This window comes from Babylonia areolata, chromosome 32 (genome assembly GCF_041734735.1).
Source record: "Babylonia areolata isolate BAREFJ2019XMU chromosome 32, ASM4173473v1, whole genome shotgun sequence".
Lineage (NCBI taxonomy): Eukaryota > Metazoa > Mollusca > Gastropoda > Neogastropoda > Buccinidae > Babylonia > Babylonia areolata.
Genome location: NC_134907.1, coordinates 9135905 through 9144825, shown reverse-complemented (window position 1 = coordinate 9144825; position 8921 = coordinate 9135905). Strand labels below are relative to the sequence as shown.

The following is an 8921-nucleotide window of genomic DNA, read 5'->3' as shown; positions in this document are numbered from 1 at the left end:
CCACCGCCAAGAGAGGACTTGCCACTACCCCCTCTCCCTGCCTCGCGCTGGGACACCTCGGGAGGTGACGCTCGTACCCCTTTCCCCCAGTCCCCTTCATGACCGTTTTACCGGTACGAGAGTCGCCTTCCGCGATCAGCGTCTAAAGACGCCTCGCCGCGGTCCGTATCGGGAGGAATCATAAGCTCTGGGCTGGGAGAGTCTCTTGCCAGGTCTCAATCCCAGCCTCATGATTCCTGCCTTAGTGGGATGGCATACGAGGCATGGTACCCGCGCTTAGGCACCCAGCGAAAGTCCGATCCCCAACAGAGAAAGGAAAGACAGGATCGACTTAGAGGTAGAGAAAAACGAACGAATCGAGGGGGCTGAGTCGAATCGAGTACACAGAATGTAAGAATACAATAAAGACAAGCCGCATGCAGCAAAATAAGACCAAATGAATACGCTTAATAGCCAAAAAAAAAAAAAAAAAGCAAAAAAAAAAAAAAAGCATAAGACGAGACAGAGCATAAACCTGACAAGATGGCGTGGACAGCCTTGGCCAAAGGAATGATTCAGCGCTTATAGCTTTTAGAGGCGTTTGATTAGCTAAGAGCGGACCGGGCAAGACGGCTAGTCTTTTCACTGTTAGCCGCGCGAAATTTGGCCAAGCAGAGCAAACCGATAGGCCTAGTTTGCATCAGTTTGACATGGTAAGTATATGTATCACCAAACATGGAGTATAATACAAACTCCTCCTATCGGTAGCTCAAGGAGGTGTCACTGCGTTCGGGCAAATCCATATACGCTACACCACATCTGCCAAGCAGATGCCTGACCAGCAGCACAACCCAACGCACTTCGTCAGGCCTTGAGAAAAAAAGAAGAAGAAAAAGATAATAATAATAATAATAACAATAAATGAAAAAAAAATAAAAAGACAACAATGATGATGAATAAGAAAATAAATTTAAAACATGCAGACACACATTAGCACATACACACACATATATGCATAACACTAACAGATGCAACAAACATGCAGTTTCACAGATATGGTGGTGGTGGTGGTGGTGTGTCCATCGAGATCGATGATGACCATCGTTGTCATCGAGATGAGGGATGGGGGATGGGGGGAGGGTGGTGGTGGGGTGGGGGGAAGGATGCTCATGAATCTATCTGTGAGTGCGCAGATGGCTGAATAGTCCAATCTGCGCACGAAATGTCCGCTGACAGTTGGGGCAGACAAAGACAGGCATATCATTGTCAGGGAGCTTGTTTGCCCGTGACTTTCTGGCCTGCCTCTTCTGAACAGCTGCAGCAGTCCTGTTGGCCTCGCACAACCTGGCGCCTTTGTGCACAGCAGCGCGCCATTTGTCACGGTCCACTGCAGATTCCTCCCAGGAGTCAGGGTTGATATCAAACGCTTTCAGAGAGACTTTCAGAGTATCTCTGAAGCGCTTCTTCTGACCTCCGTGTGATCTCTTCCCTTGTTGCAGCTCGCCATAGAAGAGCCTTTTGGGCAGCCGATGGTCTGGCATGCGCGCCACGTGTCCAGCCCAGCGAAGCTGGGACTGCATCAGGATGGTGAAGATGCTGGGAAGGTTGGCTTTTGCGAGCACCTCTGTGTCAGGGGTCTTGTCTTGCCACTTGATGTTCAGTAGCTTCCTGAGGCATGTTGTGTGGAAGTGGTTCAGCTTCTTGGCATGTTGTTGGTACACTGTCCAAGTTTCGCAGGCGTACAGTAGTGTGGGAAGAACTACTGCTCTGTAGACCTTTAGCTTGGTCTCAAGACTAATGCCTCTTCTGTTCCAGACATTTGCATTGAGTCTACCAAAAGCTGCGCTTGCTCTTGCAATCCTGACGTTCACTTCATCGTCGATTGATATGAAAACACAAACAAATACACATAAACGTACATGAGCCCCGATACACACACACACACACACACACACACACACACACACACACCATCTCCCAAATCACCCTACAAAGGAAAATGCAGCTATACTGAATAGCCGAGTGGTTTAATTAAGCGTTGGACTGACTTTCAGTCTGAGGGGCCCGGGTTCGAATCACGGTAACGGCGCCTGGTGGATAAAGGGAGGGGATTTTTCCGATCTCAAAGGTCAACATATATATTATGTGCAGACCTGCTAGTGCCTGAACCCCTTTCGTGTGTATACGCACGCAGAAGATCAAATCCGCACGTTAAAGATCCTGTAACCCATGTTGGTGTTCGGTGGGTTATGGAGACACGAAAATACCTAGCATGCATGAACCACGGCAGAGTCATCGGCAAGTCGATGTTGGTCGTGTTACAGAAAGAAGAAGAAGAAGAAGAAGAAACTACATAAAATGAAAGCAGAGACTTGATGGAACCTGTCGACTAGATTGATGAACTCTTTTCATCACATGAGTGGAGTTTAACGCTGGATCTGTGGGTTGTGCCCTATCTTGAGTATGTACTTAACAATAACAATAATAATAATAATAATAATAATAACTTAGTGATAATACATTCACACATGACTGTGCAACTCAAAATGAATGTAACACCATGGTTCAGTTTGCCGACGATACTACTCTAGAAGGCTGATTACGAACAGTGATGAGTCAAAATATAGGCCAGAAGAAGTACTGGAACTTGTCAGCTGGTGTGATAAAAACAATTTAGAATTCAGCGTATTAAAAACAAAATAATTAATTTTCGTAGATTTCACTGAGCATATCTGAACCCTTACCACTTGTCATTAAATACAAGCAAGCAGAGATCATCAGCGAACTTTAAATTTCTCGGACTGATCATTTCCAACGATCTGAAATGGGAGAAAAAAAAGGAACAAATTGTTAAGAAAGCACAACAGCGCCTGTATTTTCTTCGGCCCCTCAAAAAGTTCGGAATTAAAAAAACACACAAAAAACAACAACTATGAAATAGTTGATTTCTACCGAGCAGTCATTGAAAGTGTGCAAACTTTGCTATTACTGTTTGGTACAGAAACATTTCCAAGGCAGAAGTTGCAGCCCTTAACAGAATCGTAAAAATTGCCACCAAGTTTGCCGGGGCTGATCTACCTCCCTAGAAGACATATATTATAAGCTGTTACTCCAAAAAGCAAAATCAATCAGCCAGGACGAATTACATCCAGCTTTTGGGATTTCGAGATGCTCCCCTCTGGTCGACAGTACAGAAGTATAGGGACGAAAACCAATCGCTTCGCCAATAGCTTTTTCCCCAAAGCAGTTAATGCCCTGTCTCTCGAACAAATCCAGCATGATAAACAGAATTGTGCAATCAAACAGCCATGTACCCGAACATCTAGTCATCAGCCCCATCCACATGTAATATGCAGCTTCTGTTCAAACGCGTGTGAGTGAGAGAGAGAGAGAGAGAGAGTGGATGTGTGCAGTGCCGTGTGCATGTGCGAGTATGCACAAGTTTTAATTCTGATATGCACTTGTATGTATCCTGTTTTCTACTGTATCTGTGTTTGTGTATGATTTTCGATTTATATTCGTACCTTGTTATGTACTATCCTCCCAATATTCCTTGTGACCCTGGTACACTTGGTAATAAAGACATTCTATTCTGTTCTAATAATAATGATATTATTATTATCATTACTAGTAATAATATAATAGGATCATACCAACAATAGTAATGATAGAATAGTTGTTGTTGCTGCTGTTTGGTCTGAAGATGGGGAAAGATCTGATGTGCGTAGAAACCTTTGATGTACACATATCAGGGCCTATAATTATTTTCTCAGTGATGGAAACCAAAGTAAATCATAATTACCGCCCTTGACGTAATTTCCGCTCCCCATGAGATGAAGACGGAAGTTGGCAGAAGAAGAGACTTAACAACCTCCATAACATTCGTTTGTGTCTCATACTTGGGGTGGACACCACAAACCGGTATGTATTGATAACTGGTCGATAGATTCGAAAATTAACTTGCCTGTCTAGCCATTGCTGCACACAAATACCAGCAGATTGTTCATGAAGCATAAGATATTTGTCAAGAAGGTTTTATTTTTATGCATGTTCAGTTGCAAACAGGAAGTAAATTCATTGGCATTGCAGCCCTCTCGACGAGTGAACTTTTTCTTTCGTTAAGCCTTAGCATTGCTTTCGTGCACTGTCAAACACTTTTAAAGTAAAGTTCGTGTTTTGTCATATTTAGCTAAAGTGATGTGAAGATAGTATATTTGTCAGAATCTTCAAAGTAATCAAGATTTATGTCTCATTGAGGTGTGTCAGGTTCAGCTGGATAGTTTGGCACACACTTCCTGGTTGAGTTTTGTTCGTTAGTATCAGTATCGGTAGCTCTAGGAGGTGTCACTGCGTTAGGACAAATCCATATATGCTACACCACATCTGGTAAGCAGATGCCTGGCCAGCAGCACCACCCAACGTGCTTAGTCAGGCCTTGAGAAAGAAAGAAGACGAAGATAATAAGAAGATAATAATAATAATAATGACAATAAATGAAAATAGAGTAAAAAGACAATAATGGTGATAGATAAGCAAATAAATTTAAAACATGCAGACACACATGCACACACACACATGCATAACACTAACAGATATGCAACAAACATACAGTTTCACAGATATGAAAGCACAAACAACTACACATAAATTTACATGATCCCCGATACACACACCTGCACACACACACCATCTCCCAAATTATCCTGCAACCCCTCCCCCCCACCCCCCCACCCCCAACCCCCCCGACTCCACACACTCATTCCTAGGCTGTGTATCACACACACACACACACACACACACACACACACTTACTTATACAAGCATACACACCTACGCCCACATCCCCCCCCCCCCCACACACACACATACAAATATATATATATATATATATATATATACATACATACACACACACACACACCCACCGGCACGTTCCAATATTCCATTGCTCCCACAGTCCAGACATGCATACACACACATACCTCATCCTCTACACACACACACACACACACATACACGCACATGCACAGAACTCTCCTGACACATGTGTACACTTACACACTCGTGCACGCACACATGCTCACACACACACACACATACACACACACAGACAGCCTTTTGGCTAAGATCAAAGTGTAGTATCTGTTCTTATCAGCTTAATATCTGATACGCTCTCTACCCGGGGGCTATGATATTAAACTGATTTTTGAACCTCAGCGAAGTGTCAGGGGCTTGCTCCACCTTCGCCACAGGTTGGCCTGGTATTGCAGAATGAACACACAGAGGCTGCCACTGATTGGCCGCAGGAGGGGTGGGAAAAGATCTCTGATGTCTAGTTTGTTGCTCAGTCTATTGTATTTCGAAAAGCCCACAGAGACTCTGTTCCATTTTGAAGAAATTTGCGCAATGTTGGTTTCGAAAAGATTCCAATATTCGTTTGATTTGCAAAGCATCGACTCTACCTTTCATGCTAGACTTACGGCTGCTCCCTCTCTCTGCCTTTATTTCTTTGAGGCAGTCGATGGTGTGATGGCCTTGTACCTGTTCTTTTTGGTATTCTTTGACTTTTCTGAGGATTTCAGATTTTCTTCAATGCAGGCCACTCGTTGCGTTACCAGCAAGTCTGTAAGCCCATTCATTTCCCTTAACACCTGTATGTCCCAGGCAGTATGACCATGTAAGTTTTTTAATCTGAATGTTGCACATTGCCTCATGCCACTCTGGGCTTCCCATTCCACTTTCAATTTTCTGTATGAGGTTCATTGAGTCCGTTAGAATCATGGCATGTTGGTTTCCAGGCATATGGATAGATGATAGCCATTGGAGAGCATGTGTCGCAGCTTCAACATCAATTGTTAGGCTGGAGGTTGTTACTTTGTAGGCAGCATTCTCTTCCCTAATTGTTTTTCCATTTTGTTTCGCAGTGAATCCCCAGCCAGATTGGGCTTTGGTGACTGAGCCATCTGTGTATATGATGATGTCCTCTTCTTTACTGTTTTCTTCTATGAGTAGCTTCACTTCTGCATCAGTTTTGCCCTCTGCCCATTCCTGACAATGTCTTCCTAGAGTGGGTGAAATGGCTGTGTTGAATGGATGATTTTCGGGGTTTTCCTCCCATTCTTTTGTTTCTTTCAGGTTTTGTAGTTGGATTACTGGCTGGATTGTGTCTTCTGCTTGCCCCATCCATGATGATTTGTTTGTTAGAAAACCGGAAGTCAGCAAAAAGTTCAGCCCTTTCACCTCTGGAACATTCTGGATAAGGCAACATGGCGACTCTGTCCACTGAAACTGAAAGTACGTTTGACTCCATGAAAGTTAAAGACTTGAAAGAGTATTTAAAAAAGAACGGACAACTCATAAGTGGCATGGAAGTTGAACTTGCTTGTCGTGCAAAAATTTTCTATTGTTGTTGTACCAGAAACAAGAAGGCGAAGTCAAGTCAGTTTCTGCAGTCACATAGACATTTCTGCTATCACAGTGACATCAACCTCCTGCATATTTTAACAACTGAACTGAAGAAATAAGTGTCGCTCCTGTGTGTGACTTGTTCATTTAGAATCTATATACATTCCAGCATTTCATATTGTTGCGACAAAGTATGAGTGTGTGTGTGTATGTTTGTGTGCCTTCTAAAAACAGATTTCAAACTTGAGAAAATGGCCAGTGCTGTTCCAATGATTTTATCTTTTTCTGGCTTTCTATCTCATTACTTTAAAAAAAAAAATGTTGGAGTAGCTTTAATATATATTGTGGGGATGAGAGTTGTGGAATTGAGCATGGAAATCTGTGGGGAGAAGAGTGGTGCAGTTTTAGCATGGAAATCTGTGGGGAGAAGGGTGGTGGAGTTGTGCATCGAACTTGATTAAAAATAATCATCATCAAGACTGATTCATGTGTGTTTCATCACAGTTGCATTGATGATTTACTGCAAGTAAAGAATGATTTCATGTTACAGTGTAGCATACATGCATGTGTGCATACAGTAATCACTCATACATCATTTCAAGTGACATGTATTGATAAGTCTTCTCAAGACTCCCAGACACTCTGACACACCAGTCTGGTACACACAATCAGCTGAAGATTCCTCCCAGGAGTCAGGGTTGATATCAAACGCTTTCAGAGAGACTTTCAGAGTATCTCTGAAGCGCTTCTTCTGGCCTCTGTGTGATCTCTTCCCTTGTTGCAGCTCGCCATAGAAGACCCTTTTGGGCAGCTGATGGTCTGGCATGCGCGCCATGTGTCCAGCCCAGCGAAGCTGGGACTGCATCAGGATGGTGAAAATGCTGGGAAGGGTGGCTTTTGCAAGCACCTCCGTGTCTGGGGTCCTGTTTTGCCACTTGTGGAAGTGGTTCAGCTTCTTGGCGTATCGTTGGTACACTGTCCAAGTTTCGCAGGCGTACAGTAGTGTGGGGAGAACTACTGCCCTGTAGACCTTTAGCTTGGTCTCAAGACCAATGCCTCTTCTGTTCCAGACATTTCTATAGAGTCTGCCAAAGGTTGTGCTTGCTCTTGCAATCCTGACGTTCACTTCATCGTCAATGGTCGCATTTCGTGACAGTGTGCTGCCAAGGTATGTGAACCACTCCACTGCACTGAGTCTCTGACCGTTGACTGTGATGTTGGGCTCAACATGGGGTTTCCCTGGGGCTGGCTGATGGAGAACTTCAGTTTTCCTCGTCCTGATGGTAAGGCCGAAGTTCCTGCTGGCAGTGGCAAACTTGTCAACTCTGAGTTGCATGTCAGCCTCAGATCCAGCGTTGTGGGCACAATCATCAGCAAACAAAAAGTCTCTGATGATGTCTGTCATGACCTTTGTTTTTGCTTGAAGCCTTCTGAGGTTAAACAGCTTGCCATCTGTTTGGTACTTTAGGCCGATTCCAACATCGCCATCTCTGAAGGCATCAGTAAGCATTGCAGAGAACATGAGGCTGAACAGTGTTGTGTCAGGACACAGCCATGCTTGACACCATTTGTGACAGGAAAAGGAGCAGATGTTTCGCCATTGTCCTGGACTCGAGCCTGCATGCCTTCATGGAATTGGCTGACCAAGGAAATAAATTTCCGAGGGCATCCGTACTTGGCCATGATTTTCCACAGTCCCTCTCTACTCACGGTGTCGAAGGCCTTAGTGAGGTCGACATAGGTGGAGAACAGATCAGCATTTTGCTCCTGACATTTCTCTTGCAGCTGCCTTGCAGCAAACACCATGTCGGTGGTTCCGCGCTCTTTCCGGAATCCACATTGGCTCTCAGGCAAATGACCTTGGTCAAGGTGTGCTGTGAGGCAGTTTAGTAGGATCCTGGCAAGTATCTTGCCTGCGATGAAGAGCAAGGAAAGGCCCCAATGGTTATCACAGGCTTGCCGGTTCCCCTTTCGCTTGTACAAGTGAATGATAGATGCATCTTTGAAATCCTAGGGGATCGTCTCTTCTTTCCACATGAGTGAGTACAGCTGATGGAGCTTCTCAGTCAGCACAGTGCCTCCATCCTTGTAGACCTCTGCTGGTATGGAGTCTGAGCCAGGTGCTTTGCCATTGGATAGCAGACAGATTGCTTTCTGGGTCTCAAGAGGTGTTGGCAGATCGTCCAGTGTTTCGTTGATGGGGACTTGTGGGAGACGGTCTATGGCTTCATTATTTATGGAGGAAGGGCAATTTAGGACACTGTTGAAGTGCTCAGCCCAGCGTTCGAGAATTTTCTTCTTCTCGGTGATCAAGGTATTCCCATCTGCAATGAGAAGGGGGGATGATCCTGAGGATGTGGGGCCGTAGATTTCTTTTAAGGCATCATAGAACCTCTTCATATCGTGCCTGTCAGCATATCCCTGGATAGCATCAGCTTTGTCACTCAGCCACTTATCCTGCATCTGACGTAACTTTTGCTGAACAGTCCTGCGGATGGCATTGTACGCATCCTTTTTTGATGTGGATTTTGGTTGCT

General features: G+C 44.5%; 1 non-coding gene across 1 annotated transcript; it reads left to right on the top strand.

Annotated features, from left to right (window-relative positions):
* The first annotated feature begins 5085 nt into the window (after positions 1 to 5085).
* Positions 5086 to 5274, top strand: LOC143276750 (U2 spliceosomal RNA). Its single transcript, XR_013053622.1, has one exon. It is a non-coding gene; the product is annotated as a U2 spliceosomal RNA (small nuclear RNA).
* Positions 5275 to 8921: the final 3647 nt, after the last annotated feature.